General features: G+C 43.7%; 1 long non-coding RNA gene across 1 annotated transcript in view; it reads left to right on the top strand.

Annotated features, from left to right (window-relative positions):
* LOC123619926 (uncharacterized) overlaps positions 1 to 17,166 on the top strand; it is a 58,437-nt gene extending 41,271 nt beyond the window's left edge. Inside the window, exons 4-6 of the long non-coding RNA XR_012499362.1 lie at positions 16,288 to 16,344; positions 16,759 to 16,952; positions 17,045 to 17,166. This is a non-coding gene — a long non-coding RNA (uncharacterized LOC123619926). The remainder of the gene's footprint in view (positions 1 to 16,287; positions 16,345 to 16,758; positions 16,953 to 17,044) is intronic.
* Positions 17,167 to 19,487: the final 2,321 nt, after the last annotated feature.

The following is a 19,487-nucleotide window of genomic DNA, read 5'->3' as shown; positions in this document are numbered from 1 at the left end:
GCATGCTCAAGAAATATTTGTTGGATGAATGAAATTTTGAGAATTTGGAGAGGCTGTAGTAGGAATTGCTCACCATGTGCTATTTTGAATCAGAAGTTGGCAGTGTCATTTATATTGCGAACAATTTGAATCAACCTACATGTCAAATAGCAAGGGTTAGTGGAATAAATTACAGGACGTCATATGCTGGAATGCTGTGCAAATTATATTGCACAATATTTTTTGACAGGAGAAAGGTTTACTTATATTGTTGGAATGAAAAAAAGTTACAAAGCAGTGTGTATGGTATGATCTCAAATATATAAGATGTGTGCATACAGAAAAAATCTGAAAGTAATGTAACAGTATACTCATAATGGTTGTCTCTGGTGGTGGGATTAAAGATAATTACGAATTTGCTTCTTTGAGCTTCTTGGTATTTTCCAAGTATGTTTATAATAACCATACATTATTCTGGAAATGAGAAAAATTATAATTTTTAGCAGACACGTACCAAAAGATGAATTAAGTGGCATAAATCCCAGGGATGCAATACAACAGTGGGAGAGTAACGTCAGGAAGGCTAAAGCTGAGAGTGCTTTAGGGCCCAAAGGAAGTTTTAAAAGACAACAAAATAGATGCTTGATAGATCAAATAGCATTTTTAGTTGCAAGCACCAGAAATTGGCTGATTTAAAAATGCAGCAAGGCAATCTATTTAAAGGAACCAGAATAGCTCCTAGAATTGCCAGGAGGGCTGGAGGACCAATGTCAGCTGCCATCTAGTGAGAAACAATGCTCCAGATCTCACTGCAGAATTGGCCCAGCTTCCCCTGCTGATCCTAGGGACAGTGTCAACTCTGCTGCCCTGGGACCTGAACTCGCCCCTGGGAACCACAGGCTGTAACTCAGGTGTGGTCCTGGGAGAGTTAGAAATGCAAATTCTCAGGCTCCACCCTGGCCCTACTGAGCCAGACTCTCTGGGGGTGGGGGTGGGGGCACGTGCAGCTCAGCAAGACTTCAAGATGATTCTTGAAGACACCAAGGTGTGAAAAGCACTCTCTATGATTGCTGGTGATTCTTTGCATTCAGAATCCAAGAGGAATATGTCCTCTTGGCAGATCCTAGGTCACGTGCCCACATCCTTGCTGCAAGAGAGGCCATGGAAGTGGGTGTCAGCAATGATCAGTTCTGCTTTGTACTACAATTTATGGGGATGTGGGATTCTCAAGACAGAGAAATGGTCCAGATGCTGACCCACCAAAAGAGATGACTGGTGTCTATATCTTATCCCAATGGTTGGAGTAATCAAAGGAGCAAGAAGGGATAAGGTTGTTGTGTCAACATTATTATTTAATAATCATTTTGCTCTGGTCTTTGTCAGAAAGAAGAACAGATTTTCAAACTGAAAAATGCACAACTAATTTTTAAAAAAAATTATTTATTGAGATAACACCGACTTACAACATTGTATGTTTCATTTGTACGATACTATACTTCTACCTCTATATACCTTACAGTGTGCTCACCACCAAAAATTTAGTTTCCATTCATCACCCTGCAGTTGACCCCTTTACCTATTTTGCCCTCCCCCCCGGCCCCTCACCCTCTGGTAACTACTACTCTGTTCTCTCTGTATCTATGTTTTTGTTTTTGCTTGGTTTGGTATGTTGATTTATTTTGTTTTTTGTTTGTTTTCTTTTTTAGATTCCACATATAGGAGAAATCATGTAATATTTGTCTTTCTCCATCTGACTTAGTTCACTTCAAGGTCCATCTATGTTGTCACAGATGGCAGGATTTTATCTTTTTTTATGGTTAAGTAGTATTCCATTATATATGTTGTTCCATATATATATATATAGTCTCCTTATCTTGGCTATTGTAAACAATGTTGAGATGAACATTGGTGCACATACATCTTTTCAAATTAGTATTTTGTATTCTTTGGATAAATACCCTGAAGTGGGGTAGATGGTTCATACAGTAGTTCTGGTCTTAATTTTTTGAGGACTCTCCATGCTGTCTTCCATAGTGGCTGCACCAATTTACATTCCCACCAGCAGTGCGTGAGGGTTCCCTTTTCTCCACAGCCTCCCCAGCACCCATTATTTCTTGCCGTTTGATAATAGCCATCCTAGATGTGAGGTGGTCTTTCCTTGTGGTTTGGTTTGCATTGCCCTGATGACTAATGGTGTTCAACATCTTTTCATATGCCTGTTGGTCATCTATTAAGTCTTCTTTGAAAAAAATGTCTATTCATCACCTCTGCCACTTAAAAATTTTTAAATTGGGTCTTTTTGTTGTTGTTAAATTGTATGAATTCTTTGTGTATTTTGGATATTAACCCCTTATTGGATATATCATTTGCAAATATCTTCTCCCATTTGCTAGGTTGTTGTCTCATTTTGTTGATGGCTTCTTTCGCTGTGCAGAAGCTTTATAGTTTAATATAGTCCCATTTTTTTCCTCTTGCTTTTGTTTCCCTTGCCTGAGGAGACATATCCCCCAAACTTAGTGGCTTAAAACAACAAACATTACCTTGCAGAGGGTCATGAATTCAGGCGTATCTTAGCTGGGCAGTTTGAGCACTCAGGATGTCGCTGAGGCTGCAGTCATCTGTATCCACTTCCAAATCCATCCATGTAGCTGTTTTGGGAGGCCCCAGTTTCTTACTGGCTGTTGACAGGGGGCCTCGGTTCCTTGCCGCAGGAGCTGTCTCATAGGGCTGCTGCCAGTGTGGCAGTTGGCTTCTGCCAGATTGAGTGATTCAAGAGAAACAGAATAACCAAGATGGAGGCTACAGAGTCTTTTGTAACCTAGTCTCAGAACTGACCTACCACCTCTTCTGCCGTATTCCATTAGTCTCACAAACCAACCCTGGCACAGTGTGGGAGGGGATGGCACAAGGGTGTGAATTACAGGAGGCACGGATTATTGGCGCCATCTTGGAAGCTGGAGAGCACAGTCATGGACACACAACTCATAGAGGAAGGAACTCAAAACAACCAACGAACTATGAAAAGAGGCCCACTGTGACTAATACTCATTACACATGAAAATATTGAGAAACTATTTCGTACCCCAAAGCTTGGCACCTGTTAGTAAGTCTGACAATACCAAATGTTGGTGAGGATGTGGGAAAAGAGGTCTTATATAGTCCTGGCAGGAATATGCATTGGAACTAACTGATAGACTGTCTTGCAGAGCAACTGGGTAACATAAACTTGAAGATGCGCACACCCTAGGACCCAGCACTTTCACCATGCATCTGTCTTAGAGGAACTCTGGAATATGTGCACAAGGAAATGTGCTTAAGGACATTCAACGCAACACTTTTTGTGGAAATATTCGAATTGTCCTTCAGCAGAGAATTTTGTTTAAAAATGGGAGATTATAAAGTAGTTAAAATGAATTAGATCTATATGTATCAATATGGATACACTTAAAAAACAATATTGAAGAGTACTAGGAAGGTACATACATGTAATGCTACTCACGCAAAATTTTCAAATGGAAAAACTCCGTAATGGGCTTTGTCTAAGGATATATATAAGTATACTGAAAGTACAAAATGCAAAGGAATTACACACTCCTTTTGGTGGTGGGAGGGGGATGGGAGTGGAACTTCAGCTGTGTTTGAGATGCCTCATATCCTCAAAAAAAAAAAGATATCTGAGACAAATATGGCAAACTACTAACATCTATTTCATCTTGGTAGTGGGTACGTGGACGCAAGAATGATACTGATGAATTTAACCACTGACACACCCTTGGTTGGACGAGAACAGACTCCGACCACAGGTTGGAACCCTGTCCTGCCATGCCAACCATCACCTCATTACTTGCTGGATTGTGGGTGGTTCCTTGAGAAGGACTGGGTGAGATGTATGCGGCCACCAGAGCTCTTAGGTAGGTTTGGAAATGATTATCTCTCAGGCTGGAGACACACCAGCAGACTGCCTTGGGGCCAGCTCTTGGCTCTGTTCTGTCCAGCAATGGTATCTGTAACTCAGATGAAAACATAGCAGGGACATCCGCCAGATTCTTAGGATATAAAGCCAGGATTCACGAGCAACCTCATACTCACTCAGTCTCAAGACTCCAGATCTCAGATGCTCAAGAGTCAAGACTGAGTCTCTAATGTAATCATCCCAACAGGTGGGAAAGAGAAACTAGAGTCAACAAAATAAAATTTTAAAAGTGTAAATACAGTATTTGATTTAGCTTAGAATCAATGATTACTTATAGACATCTGGCTTGGCAGGCTCTCGTGTGAAAATTTCAGGAGTCTTAAACCTTTTATAATCCGTCGATAGAAGTGTAAATTGGTTCTAGAGAATAATGTGATAGATAATTAAAAGCCTCACAAGAAAACACATGTCTTTTGACCCAGCAATTCAGCTTCTGGGAATGATTCAGAAGTCATCAGATATGCTAAGTGCAGTAAGTCAGACAGAGAAAGACAGACTGTATGATCTCTCACATGTAGAATCTAAAAAAACCTGAGCTCAGAGAATCAGAGTGGTGGTTCCCAGGGGCTGGAGGGCGTTGGGAATGGGGAGATATTGATTAAAGGGTACAAACTTCCAGTTACAAGATTAACAAGCTCAGGGGATCTAATGTACAGCATGGTGATTATAGCTAATAATACTGTATTACATACTTGAAAGTTGCTAAGGAGGAGATCTGAAATGTCCCCCCCACAAAAAAGAAATGATAATTATGTGGCGGGATGAAGGTGTGAGCTAACCCTGTGGTGGCCGTCATTTTGCAATATAAACGTGTAACAAATCAACACGTTGCACACCTTAAACTCACACAATGTTACATGTCAATTATATCCAATAAAGCTGGAAATAAAGGAAACCATCAGAGAAACATACAAAGATGGATATATAAGAGTGTTTATCGAAGCATTGTTTACAATAGCAAAGCAAACCAAAACTGCATGGAATCCGTCCAGAGGGTACCAGTTAAATATGTACCATACTTGTGATATTATGCAGCCAACAGAAGAGACAATAGAATAAGCAGATCAAACAGTATGGGAGATTTTATAAGAATATGTTTACAGTGATTATCACTGGGTGGGGGGTTGTGAGAAGTTTTAAAATTTATCTTTTGTATATTTGTATTTTCTCATTTTCAAAGATTATGTGTTGCTTGCATGATGAAGCAATGAGTTTTAAAAATTAGTTTTGATTGAATATATATATTCTAATGCAATCCAATAATGTAATGCCGCTGCTAAACAAAAGTCACCATTTTTTTTAACACTTTTTATTGATTTATAATCATTTTACAATGTTGTGTCAAATTCCAGTGTTCAGCACAATTTTTCAGTTATTCATGGACATATACACACTCATTGTCACATTTTTTTCTCTGTGAGTTATCATAACATTTTGTGTATATTTCCCTGTGCTATACAGTGTAGTTTATTCTACAATTTTGAAATCCCAGTCTATCCCTCCCCACCCTCCAAAAGTCACCATTTATATAATTAAGGAGGAATACAGGAGAAATTGTGATCCTATTATACCCTTCATGTTCCCCTGACGGGGGTTACATTTTAAGGGTTCAGGGGAGTGGCACCAGGATGTTGATAGATTTGGAAATTTTATTCTACAAGTAAACTGTTGAGAAATCAGGGCTATTTAAACCAGAAAATAGATGAGTAAGGGGAAGTATATTGCATTCAGATATTTGAATGTCCATCCTATAGAAAATATTGGCTCAAAATTTTCCCAGAAAACTGAAAACAGTTGTTCTAGAAAACAGTTGCTCTGGAAAACAGGAATAGGGTAGAAGTTACATGGAGTAAGAGTTGAGTTTGCTCTAAGGAAGAGCTTTCTAACAGCAAGGGATGTTACTGTTGCCACCATGAGTTGAATCAGGATTCTTTGGTTACAAACAATAGAAACAAACTCCTTAACACATGTGCAGGAAAAAAAAATAATGGAGGTTGGGATGTCTCAGAGATAAGTCTGGGGAGCAGGCTTGGAAGAATGGAGGAAGTGGGAAATGTCTGGGATTCTAGATGGAAGGAACTCAACAGAGTGGCTACTGTTAAAATAAATTAGCTCCCGACTCCACCTTAGAGGTTTGGCATCACTGCACTCAAGATCTAGAATTCGTGGAGTTAGAGTCGGATAAGCCTGGCTTGGCTCAGGGAAGGCAAGATGCCTTCATTGACAGTCCTCCTAAGGTGTCACACAATGGACAAGAGATCATCTCAGAGAGAGAGCGGGAAGGAGAATGTGACCCAGAGAGTGCTGTTCTGTAATAAGGGAGCGTGAATCCTAGGGACAAAATAACCAATATCAATACATCATTTTACTGGGCTAACCATGTGCTTCATCATTGAAGGACTTTAAGCAGAGGCTGAATAGCCAATGACTGATAATTGTCTGTTTAGGCTGCTATGTTTGGGGTGGGGCTGTGGACTGAATGAGTTCTGTGGGCCCTCAGTAACCCAGTGAGCCCAACATTCTGTCTCTGAGTCATACTGCGGGCGTTCTGCAGAAGCCACTGGAAATTTTCATCCAAGAATATTAAGAATATACTTCTTAGAACTCCCCAGGGCCCTCTTTACCATCCAGTATGGTTCTGTTACCCATGAGTTAAACAAACCTTTCATGAACCCAAACATTTTGGTATGCTCTACCTCTTCTGGGTACTTAATCAGGTCCACCAGCTTATGAAGTCCAAAAGATCATTACCATATAAATGAGCACTCTGTTTCTTGGTCCCCAGATCCTGCTAGGCATTCACAGATGTCCCCTATTACCATGTTTTGGGGTTTAGTGAACAAGTTTATGTTTGCTGTCAAAACTCCTTTTATCTTAAAAATAAAGGGCAATTTTAGAAATTCCCTGCTGCTCACCCCTCCACCCCAAGTTTATTAGCCTGTGGAATGATCTTCCATGGGATCTAGTGGAGCAGATGATTATAGAATGGAGTGGCTCCATGCTTTCTTTACATGAGAGAGGTTTTCCTCCCACTGATCAGAGCATCATGTAGTTAGAGTGAAACTTGAGTGGAAGGAAAGAATTGGAGGATAAGGAGCCCAAAAGAGAAAAGAACCAATACAAAATTCTCACTCACGCCAGGCATCAGGCTAGACACTTAAGTAGTCAGGATTCTTCGTTATAAGCACAGAAAATTACTGAAGCAGGAGAAACGTAATTTGGAGGCTATTGGGTGGTTCACAGAATTCTCAGAAAGATCATATAACGAGGCAAAGCAAATAGGCAGAGACAAAGCAGGGATTTGCAGTCAGAGAAAAACAAAAATCATGCCATAGAACTGGTTCAGCACAAAACAAAACAAAAAACCCTGCTGGCAGCACCACTGAATTCCAGAGAGCAGCGCTTGCATTGCTGACTGTCTAGCCTGGACACCAGACACCGAAGCTGTAACGTTGCCACTGTCTTACCGCCCGCCCCCTAACCCCACCTCATTCCTCTTTCTCACCTTCAGTTCCCCTCCTTCCCCATATTCAAAGCCTAGAAACCTGTGCCTCTGATTGACAGAGTCTAGGTTACCAGCCATGCCTGAGCTTCACAGGAGGCTAGGAGAGGAGGAGCCAGAGTTTCCTACTTCTCTAGTTACTGCACGACTCTGCTTTGTTTGGGCAGCCGAAAACCGCTTGACATGTTTTCTAATCCAATTATAAAAATAATAAGAGTTAATAGCTATATGCTAGGTTATCTGCAGTCTGAATGAACAAGGATATACTCAACAAACATTTCATTAGTACTTACAGCATCATTAGGGTACTGGATGGTGGATGGAACATTGTCCCAGCCTTCATGGAATTCTTTTTTTCTAAATAGAAGTATAGTCAGTTACAATGTGTCAATTTCTGCTGGCCAGCATAATGTTTCAGTCACACACACATATATATACATATGCTCATTCTCATACTCTTTTTCATCATTGATTATTACAAGATATGGAATATAGTTCCCTGTGCTATATGGAAGAAATTTTTTAAAAATCTATTTTATATATAGTAGTTAATATTTGCAGATCTTAAACTCCCAAGTTACCCCTTCCTACCCTCTTTCCCCTTGGTAACTGTAAGTTTGTTTTTTATGTCTGTGAGTCTATTTCTGTTTTGTAGATAAGTTCATTAGTGTCTTTTTTTTTTCTTTCTTTTTTTTTTTTTAGGTTTGGAATTCTTATTCTAGCAAAGGAGCAAAAACATAAGTGCCTCTTACTGTTTTTATTAAAGTAAAGCAATATTATCAATAATGTCTTTAGGACTCTGCAGTGTAAGAAGAGTCTTTAACGTACACTGTCTCAGTTAATCCTCACAGAATTCCCATAACACCAATATTATCCCCACTCCACAGATGAAACTGCACCCAATCAACGTATATTTGTTGAGTGCCTACAATTTGCATACTGTTATGCAAAAGGCCAGCTGTAGAGGGAGGTGGCAAAGAAGTGAAACCCATAGTCTCTCTCCTCACAGAGTTTACAATTTACTTGGGGAGATAAAAAATAATACAGAATGTTTCAATCACAAGAGACAAGAGCAATGCAATACAGGAGTGAAGAGATGTTGAAGGCTGGGATTTATTACATAATAAAAGGGGGTGCAAAACATAAATACCATAAGAATTAACATGGAAGCTGACACCGTGGGCTTACAGTGGAGCACCAGGAAGCACCTTCCAAAAGAGCTGAACCTGGATTTTAAGGATCGGTGGGTTTTCACGAAATGGAGAAGGGAGAAAGGCATCCCCCGTGAAGAGTGAAGACTAAGAGGGTGACAGTGCATCTCTGTGAGGCAGGGAAGACAAGAGGATAGTGAAGGAAATGAATGGGCGTTTGTTGATGGATGGATAGGTGGATGGATGAATGGGTGAGGGTGCGATGGGTGGATAAATAGATAGGTGGATAGGTGGCTGGATGGATGGGTGGATGGCTGAATAGATGAAGAGATGGATAAATCTGGGTGACGCTCACTTTTCTGAAAATGTCTCCAATCATGGCAGCATGATAATGAATTCTACTCTCTTCCCAAAGTAACTTGGTTTAGGTCGTCCGGACGAAAGAAAGACATTGTGGCTATCCAAAATCCCTTATTGAATTAAGACATTTGAATGTGGTCAGAGCTACAAGGACAGGCCTGGACTTAGGGTGTAATCAGGGCAGTGTGGCCTTTTAACATTGTATGTGGGTGTGTTTTCTCACAAACACATGTACAGAGACACACATGAAACTTTGTTTGGGTTTTTTCTTTTCCTTTTTACTGTATCACGCCAAACTTCTGTTTTGACTGAATTGTCACTTCCCAACTTCCCAGTGTGTGGACGCCCAAAGCCCCATGAATCAGCATAAATGAGACCTTTGGACTCATAATGGTGGTAGCAAGTATTTACATAACTTGGGTAAAGGGTACAGTTCAGCTGGTCAGGAAAAAGGATATTCTTGATGGGAAAGTGGACTTGGTTCCCTCAGTCCCATCCTTATTCCTGACACAATCATGTTCAAGATCGATGGGCTTACGTGATCAACATGAGATGGGAGATGCCCCCTCCTCTAGCTTTTGATCCCTGACTACTGACGAAGCCACATTATTAGCATAGTATCAATTTCTGCTGACTCCCCAGTATAACCCATCATCCACGTTCCTGGTGCAGAGTTTCCAGCTGTGCCCTACCTCTGGACACAGGGGCTTTTCCTTCAGCAGAGGGGCTTTCCAGCCTAGGGTTTTCCCTAAGATGGACCTAGCTCTGGTCTAAGTCAAAATATTTGGACTCAATCTGAAATGTGCCTTTTTTTTTCTGTTTGTAAAAATTTCCCAGCCTAAAATGGCTTGAGCAACCTTCAGTCTGGTGTCTTGTGGTTTCTCTGGCTATTCTGGCAGACATGGTTGTTTGCCTATACAAGCCATTTCTGGCCGCCCTTTTTGCTCTTGCTGCCTCCAATTACAGGACCTGAAAAACCAAGTACAGATTTTCCCAGACTCCCTTGAGTCATATGTGGCCATGGGACCTGGTTTGGGCCAATGAGAAGAAGACGTCTACTTGGGGCTTCTGGGAAAATTTTTCTTCCTTAAATAAGAGATGAGTTGAACGCTCACTGATGTCATCTTCCCCTGTTTTTCCCCATCTTGGATGCAGAATTGATGTCTAGCGCTAGGGCAGCCTTCTTGGGATCACAATGCTACGAGTATGTGAAAGAAAAGTCAACACACTAAGAATGGAAGAACAGAAATATAAAAAAAGAGCCAGGATGATACAGCTGAGCTGCCAAACAGTGAGCCTTCTTCCAGCAGATGTCCGCATTGTTTAAAACTTTGTAGTTGAGCTCTCTGATACTTGCAGCTGAACATATTTCTAAATGGTGTGGTCTGCCCGCGTTTAGTTAAAGGACCATGGTGAGGAATAAGGTGGATTACGGGTCTTAGATATTGACCTTGGGAAAAAACAAGATATGAGAAGCCAGCAGCCCCAATCAACAAAAAAGACTCCTCTGGCCATCTTCCCAGTTGAGTTTTCCTAATTTCTCACACACACCAAATACCTCTCAACTTGAGTTTTAATGCATTAAATCCTTTAAAGGAATTCCAAAATATTGTTGTTGCAAACCCCACGTATATCTCTGTCAGTAGCAAGTTAAAAATGATCTTCCCCTGGAATCAAGCTCCACGAGGGTATGGATTTCTGGCTCTTTTGTTCCTAAGGTCCAGAACAGTGCCGAGCACATAATAGGTGTTCATTAAATATCTGTTGAATGAGTGAATTATTGAGATGGTGCCGAAGAGGCTGTTATTAGTTTGAAAGGCTAAAGGTTTGGCAAATTGAAAACTGCTTATGATCTGATCATATGGTTTGATTATAGATTTCACTCTGCTTCCTCTAAGGTCTTTTTAATAATTGTCTTAAGCTTATTTATAATTACCTTAAAGATAGTTGAAAAGGCACCAGCTTTAGGGAATAGGGTTGGAAACATTGACTATTCCCTTGTGACATTCTATGCTTTTGAAAAGAGGAAATTCTAGGGGGGAGGGTGTAGCTCAGTGGTAGAGCATGTGCTTAGCGTGCACGAGGTTCTGGGTTCACTCCCCAGCGCCTCCATTAAAAAAAAAAAAAAGACTAATTACCTCTCCTCCCGAATTTAAAAAAAATACAAGAGGAAATTCTTTTGGACCTTTAGATTAGGAAAGGGAGAACCTAGCTGAGGGGTATTTTCATGACAGAGTTTTGAATAACCTGTGTAGATAGCTTGTATTTTATTTTAATTGTACACTAAGTATAATCTACTTAGTCTCTAGCAGTCAGGTCTGAAAGGACCCTTCCCGCCTCATCTCTGCCTCCCTCCCCACGCCTCAGTCACATGCCTGCGAGGCCCCTTCCCACGTCTCACACGGCCATCTCTTGGTCAGCCCTGAAGACCCAGCTTGGCCTTTCCCAGTGCCCCCAGGCAGGAATAGTTGCTTTGGTCCCAGGCACCCTGCAACCTCTCATTCCTTTCCCATAGCACCTTGTCTGGCTGCCTTACATGCCAGGATAACGTCCTTTCCATCTTTTTGCTCCTAGTACACGCTGAGTTTGTAGGGTGAATAATGACAGTTGCCATTAGCATTTACTGAATGTTCGCTTCATGGCAGAGCCAGTTCTAGATGATTTACAAGTATTGACTCATTTGCTCTTCTCGGTAACCCTGAAGTAGGTACTGCTGATAACCCCATTTGTTTATTTTCTTTCTTTCTTTCTTTTTCTTTTTTTTTTTTTTTTTTTGTGGAGCCAGCATTCACATCCTGCTCCCGTCTCTCTTTTGTAAATTGAAGTCTAGTTGATTTGCAATTTGTGTTAGTTTCTGGTGTGCAGCATAGTGATTCAGTAATACATGTATATGTTCTTTTTCATTATAGGTTATGACAAGATAATGAATATAGTGCCTTGAACTGTACAGTAGGACCTTATTGTTCATGTCTTTTATATACAATAGTTTGTACATCCTGCTCTCTCAACCGCTCCATTATATTTTGCCTCACAGGTGCATTTATGTTGTGATATGACTTGAACAGTTAAGGATGTCTGGTTGGTGGGTTTAGCAAATTATGCAGATATTTTCTGAGCCGCTGCTGTGTGCTTGGCACTATCCCAGGTGCCAGGGATGTGGTCTCGAACATGACAGGATGGGTGCCTGTCCTCACAGAGTTGACAGTCTGGTCCCAGGGAGGGTAAAGTCAACAAAGAAGAAAATAAATCGGCGGACCGATACTGACAGAAATTGGGCAGGCCTGGTGCACCAGAAAAGAACTTTCCAGGGCTAAGGGGCGAGAAGGGGCGAATCCTCCCACAGGGCGCTCCTATTAACATACCACAGATGAGACAGGCTGGCGATGAAAGACTTGTGGCAGGAAGCGTCACAAAACCTGCTGGGCAGAGATCAGTCTTAGCCATGAAAGGCAGCATGAGAGAGGGGCGAGCGAGGCAGAAAAAGCGGCGGGGGTCTGAGGGGCATACATCCAAGCTGCGGGCAGAGGGAAAGGCGGTTACGGAAAAGCCTCAACACACTGGCAGGGCAGAAAGAGGAGTCGGCGGTAATGAAAAGGATTCTCACAAGTGCCTGGAAATAGGCTGGCAATGATTGTACAGGCTAAGGCTGAAAATGGCTTTGTTCTTCTGTGGGATAAGGAAAGCCATTGTGGTTCACAGGAAGTAAGGAGCTCTGGAGCGTGTGTGTGTGTGTGTGTGTGTGTGTGTGTGTGTGTGTGTGTGTGTGAGTGATTGGGCGTCAGAAGGCATTCTCTAACCCCAAATGCAGGATGATGGTCAGTGTCTGTTTCACACCTTGCACCTCCTGACCAGAGGGCTAGAACTGCCCCCGAGGGAACACGACGTAGTCAGGTCTGGAGGTAGGAAGTCTGGGATGTCACTGTGTGCCTGAGTCACAGCACGTGACTTTCTGTGAACCAGCACATCCCTGCTGGATCAACAGGGCATCTCGCCCCTGCAGTGGGGTCCCAGAGCCCACCATGGTGAGGGGGTGGATGCATCAGGGAGAAGCTGGCACTGACTGCAGCCCTGAGAACCTGCCCCGAGGGCCTCTGGGTAAGACAGAGACCTAGCAAATGCTGGACCACAGCTGCCCCGAGGGAGCCCCCCGCCCCCGTGACCCCAAGGTCCTACAGAGTGGCTCAGGCAAAGTCTGGAGAGTGACTAAAGGGCCTGTGGAGAACGCCAGGCTGGGATTTTCTGCCTGCCTTCTATTCAAGGAGCCATGTACCGAAGTGCAGGAGAGTGTAGGCTCTGGAGTCACCCCTAGGGTCACATCCAGGCTCCAGGGTGACTTCGGGCAAATTTGAACCTGTTTCTAAGTCTACAAAATGGGCACAGTAGTCCTGCCCTCATGGGGCTCAAGGGGGTGTGAAAGCTTAAAAGGTGTGTAGGACATAGCAAGCACTCAATAAATATAAATAATAGTTGTTGTTATTATTAGTAGTAGTGTTATTATTAACTCTGGGGGGTTGTCTGGCAAGGGAAGAGCACACATTCTTTGGTGCGTACCATTTCCCCTGGATCCTTAGTTTCAAGGGCAACCGACATTTTTCATACAGGATGAAGTCTAAGGACAAACGTTACAATCAAGTCCCAGACCTCTTAGCTGCCCCCGTCCTCTGCCCGCCCTGGGCAGTGGTGAGGAAGCCTCCCGCGGTGGTGTGCCCCTGGCTTAACTGTCCGAGGCCAGCCTGGAAACATGCAAGTCCAAGTGGTCCCTCCTCCCCAGAAGTTCTCATAGCTGATGACATGAGTTGGGTGATCTGGGCATCACTTGCCCCCGGCCCCCAAGGCTTGCATTTTTTTATGGGGAGACGTTGTAATAGTTCCCTGGGCCCCTACCCGCACTGCGCTGCCGTCTAGACTCTGCCTGGCCAGGGCAGCGCTCACCCCTTCCCTACTCAGTTCCTCCCTGGTCCTCCAAAGAAGGGGTGGGGGTGATTTACATAACGTTTGGAAGCAGAATTATAGAAGCTTTCTTTAGATGCCAGGGGTCTTTTGAAGGGCACAGAGGCTAAAGAGGAAAAAACAAAAGGAAATATTCTGGGAATTCCCAGTTCTTGGCACCAGTAGGAATCCTAATTTACTAGGAAGTTTTTGTCTGCATCTCAGTTCCCTGCTCCCTTCCCCTCAACCCCCCACCCCACACACACTTTCCAGAGCTTTGTGAGTAAGTGCCAGGGGCTAATTTGAGCCTGAAACAAGCCCTTAGAGGTCCCACGTGGTATCCTGGGTCCTGCTCTGGAGATAACCTGTGTAGGGCAGGTCCGCTCAGATAGGGAGCTCGGTGTGTGCCCACATCTCTCTGGAGGCTGTTGGCAGCCAGAGTCCTCTGGGGACCAGGGATTCCTCTGTGGGCCTTGGCCGTGCCTTGTTCTCGCTGGCATTCCTAATGATGGTAAACGGGGCAAGAACAGTAGCTATGTCCTTGGAACATTGTGGAGATTGAGTGAGTACATATACAAAAAAAGTTAAGAGCGGTGCCTGGCAAGTGGGAGCACTCAAATCTTAGCTATTTTCTGTAGCATCCTACTTGTTAAAACTAAACTGCTTCTATTGGGAAAAAAAACAAACAACAAAAATCCATTCTTTCCTATGCCCCGTGGGTCCCTTTTGGTAAAGCAAGCAAATCTTTCCACCTTGTTTTTCAAGGATGCCTTAGTTATTCTTGGTCTGTTACATTTCCTTATAAAATGTGAGATTAACTTTTTAACTGCTACTGAGACAGAGAAAAAAGAGAGAGGAGGAAGTGTGTGGGAGGAAGGAAGGAAGGAAAGAAGAAAAAGGCGGTGGAAACGTTTAATTTGGATCGTACCAAATCTATAAATTGATCTGGGAGGAAATGACACCCTTATTCTGTAGTGTCTTCTAATCAATGAACGTGCTCTATCTTTGTTTCAGGATTTTTTAAACCAGCTCTTAATAATTTAAAATTTAATCATTCTATCATTTTTTTCTGTAGTTGTCTTGTAGGTGCTCTGTTTTATTTGCTGCTAGGAAATTGATTTGAAAAAATTCAATTATAAATAGTATAATTTAAAAAACCATTGTCTACCCATTTCGTGCTGGAATATACAAGTCCAATTTATTTGTGCTTTTTGGTTTCTAATTTTTTATAAATAAACTTTTAATTTTGGATTAATTTTAGATTTACAGAAGCGTTGCAGAGACAGCACAGAGTTCCGATATCCCCCTCGCCCAGTTCTCCCTGGTGCTGACATCTGACGTAACCACAGCACACCCATCAAAACTAAGAAACCAACACTAGGGCATTACTGTTTAAACTCCAGACTTTATTTGGATTTCACCAGTTTTTCCAATAGTGTCCTTTTTTTTGTTGTTGTTCCAGGATCCAATCCAGGATACCTCATTGCATTTAGTGTATTTTTATTTTTGAAAACAGCTACCACGCTAAACCCCTATTAATAATAAATAAGAATTATTGTTAGTTGTGATATTTGTATATGTAGATTTCTTAGAAAATTTGATGAATACAATCGACAAATAATGACAGTTTTGTTTCCTCCTTCCTGACCCTTGTATTTTTTTGTATCTTTCTCCTGCTGTGTTATATTAGGCAGAAATTCTAGTACTCTGATTAATAAAAATAATGATGGAGGGGACCCATGTCTTATTCCTGATCTCAAAGAAAAAGCTTTCAACATTTTACCATTAAGGCTGATGTTTTTTACAAGCTTTTTTGGCAAAGACTCTGTGTGATCATGGAATTTCCCTTTTATTCCTAGTTTAAGAAGGAGCATTTCTTTTTTTAATAGCAAATGGAGGTACACACTTAAAATGGTAAACAGGTATTGAATTTTATCAAACATTTCTTTTCTGCACCCATTGAAATGATCACATGATTTTTCTCCTTCAATCTGTGTATGTAGAATGTTACCACTAATTGATTCTTATAACGTTCAGTCCCATTTACCATCCTGGAATAAACCTGGTCTTTTCGCAGGATATATTATCTTTGTTATATATTCCTGGATTCAGTTTGCTAGTGTAACTTTTTGGAATTTTTTTGCATTTGTGCTCATATTCATGATTGAGATTTACATGTAACTTTTGTCTTGATATCAACATTTATATACATTGGCTTCATCAACTGAGCTGGGGTGCAGTTTTTTGGTTGGTTTGTTCTCTGTAAGAGTTTGGGTAAGTTGGGAATTATTTCTTCCTTAGCTATTTCACTCCCATAAGTGTCTACAGCCAAGAAATACGGGATCCTGACTTAAGTGTCTCACCACCATCTTTGTTGCACTGTTTCTCTCCAGGGCCCTGGAGCGCCCCCCATGGGTTACAGTAGCCATTTACCATCATGAGGAGAGCAGGTGCGTGTCTCGCCCTCTCTGGGCTCTATAGTGCTGGAGGCAGTGGGTGGACCACAGATCATTTACACCAGCCTAGGGAGGCTGAGTGGAAAAACAAGTGTTTGTAAGCTTGCGAGAGATGTGATGCTTTGGGGAGGTGCCTCATGGGCTTGCTTTTTGGAGTGGGGGAGGAAATGGAGGATTCCAGAAAGCCAAGGTACAGAGCCCCAGGCCCTCAGTGCAGCAGGTACATTCACATTGACTCCAAAGCTGTTCATCAGAGGCTTGGCCAGAAGTAGCAGCATCGGTGTAGAAGTGTGGACGACAGTCCTCCTTGCTCTCTAGCCCCACTAGATAGATTGGTACCACTGCTTTTGTACTGTGAGTACCAATGTCAACACAGCGAAAAAGAGAAATGATATCTTGGAATTACAGTGAAAATAGCTGTGGCCTGGCAAACCCTCTGAAAGGGACTTCAAGACCCAGAGGTCCACAGACCACACTTGGAGGACTGAAGCACTCTGACACTGACTCGGCTGCACCTGAGAGTATTTGGTGATTCCTGAGGAATGATCAGCCTCCGAGATGATGACGACGGTGATGCTACTGCTGTTAATTGAGTGCTGAAGGTGAGCCTGGGCTTTTTAATCATGTCCCATGAACTGTCTCTTAATTCCCACTACAGTCCTATGAAATTGACTTTATTATTTTCATTTCACAGGTGGGAAAACAGGTTTGCTGTGCCCAAGACCGTATAGCTCATACACTGGGAGCTGTGAACTCTGTCTCTCTGGGTCTCCTGAACAACCCACAGGGGAATAAAGGCAGCGGGTTGGTCATGGGAGAAGTCGTGAATTGTGATGCAGTCACAACAGGGGTCTCCGTCGATCCCATGGGCTTGGGGCGGGGGTGGGGGTTGGACTGTGGACTTGAGATGGCTCTCCTGTGTTATCTTGCTTTGGGCAAGGGGATCATCCCTGCTACCCTCTCTGCCTGGTCTTTGCGTGCAGACTGCCCTGGGGACGGGGGCATGATCCTGGGTGAGGTGGCTTTCTTGGGTGGAGGGCAATACCTGGGGAGGGACCTGGCTGAGAGCTGTCAGCCACCACCACAGCACCCCTTCTAGGGTCTGAGGCTTAAGATAGTTGAGTTCTTTGGCCCAGAGCCTGACTCCCAGTGGAAGGAGAGCTTCACCTCTGGGGCAGAAGGGTAGTGGGGTCATAAATCTGCCTGAGCGCCAGTGAAGCCTAATGGCTGGAATTCATGAAAGAGGCTCCAGTTTCTTTAAGGTTGAAGGGGCCTTAAAACCGTCAGACCCAAATTCCCACCCAGTGCCAGAATCCCTTCAGCATCACCTGAAGGGAGGCCCTTCAGGCTCCATCTGAGCTATTGAGTGTGTGGACCTGTTCTGCCATTTGACCTTGGACAAGTCAGTTTCCTCATCTGTAAAAACAGAAACGATAGCGGGGTGAGGGGTATAGCTCAGGGGTAGAGCGCGTGCTTGGCGTGCATGAGGTCCTGGGTTCAACCCCCAGTGCCTCTGTTAAGGAGAGAAAAAAACTAAAAATAAGGTGCTTTAAAAAAATAGAAACAATCATGTAACAACTTGCTATTGCTCTGTCTCAGGGCTGTTGTGAGGTCTGAGGGAGGCAAGGACTGAACGCATTTTGTAAAGGGAAAGCTCACCTGTTTCTGGGCTACACAACGCCCACTGTTAGAACATTCTTCCTTCTATTAAGCAGGAATCTGGGTCTTGTAACTCTTAGCCACTGGTTGGGGCCTGTCTTCCAGTCTGTGCTGTGATTCTCAGCTTGCGACCCCAGGACTAGCAGCATCAGCGTCTTCTGGCAGTGTGTTGGAAATGCAGATTCCCAGGCCCCGCCCCCAAACTAATGACTCAGACAGTCTGGGGATGGGCTCAGCTGGCTGCACTTTAGCGAGCCCTCCTGGCGCCTCTGAGCCCTGCTGGGCGTGCTGAGTACTCGGCTCATGCCACGTCTGCAGCGTTAAAGACGGGCAGCGTGTGGTCCACCGACCAGGAGGTTGGGTGTCACTGCAGTTGTCAGATGACTTTAAAAGCTTCCCAACACTCTCAGTTTCTGTCCTTATCCTGTGGGAGACCATCAGCAAACAGTGCAGAGATGGGCACTGGTCTCTGAACGACAGTGCAAGTGGAGTTGCCCCAGAGCCATACCTCTCAGGTTTCACGTGCTCGCAGGTCACCTGGAGATCCTGTTCAGGCGCACGTTTGGATTCGCTGCATCTTGGAGGGCTCTGGGATTCTGTGTCTCTGAGCACCCAGCGGATGCTGCTTGGACCACTCTTAGAGCAGCAAGGCTCTAGACAGAGCACATTCCGTCTCTTTTCTCATGAGTGTCTACCTAAGTGTTTGAAGCTGGCAATGGTGCTCCCATTCACCAGGCTTCTTTGGCATAAATATGATCAACTTCAGGCAGCAGAATTTCCACACCCCCTCCCCCAGTCACACCCCCACTCCTATGCAGGCTGCACCTATGGGTGTTATCCACTCCCTGCCCTCCTGCCCACGCCTCCTGTCTTCTCTTTCCTCTCCACCTGGCATTTGGCATTATTTCCTTCAGTATTTCCTAGGCTGACTCCAGCTCAGGGGGAATTTTCAGATCGCTTCTGCTTCTGGGAAGCTCTTCAGGCCAGAGGAAGGAAATCAGGCCAGAGCTGGACAGAGCAGTGTGTACCTGCCTGACCTGGACTCACTCCCTGGTGAGCCTTCTGCTCCTACCGCCCCTCCCCAAGGACTCCTGTCTGCCCATCCAGAGTTGCCTCAGTTCAACACTAGCGACCTCGGCTTTCCTGTCTCCACCCCTTCTTAAAGCACCCGGGGCACTTGAGGGCTGGGAGGATAACACAGAGCAGAGGGGGCGGGAAAGTAGCTTTTGTAACTGAGTTGACACTTCTGTGACACTTCACAAGGATCCCCCATCCCCGTCACCCGGAAGCCCTTTCCTCCATCTCTGAGGACTCCCCAGAGCCAATCGCACACCCCAAAGCCAGCCTTCAGCCAAGGCTTTGTTTCAGAAGATCCCTGTAAAATGCCTTTGCTGGGAAGGAGCAGAACTGAGGCCAGTCTCATGCCCGAACATCTCAGCAAGGATTCACGTATCAAATTAGAGAGTAGGTTGCCCATC

This window comes from Camelus bactrianus, chromosome 16 (genome assembly GCF_048773025.1).
Source record: "Camelus bactrianus isolate YW-2024 breed Bactrian camel chromosome 16, ASM4877302v1, whole genome shotgun sequence".
In the NCBI taxonomy this organism is placed as follows: Eukaryota; Metazoa; Chordata; class Mammalia; order Artiodactyla; family Camelidae; genus Camelus; species Camelus bactrianus.
Note: the sequence above shows the minus strand (reverse complement) of the source record. Positions and strands in the feature narration are given on the sequence as shown.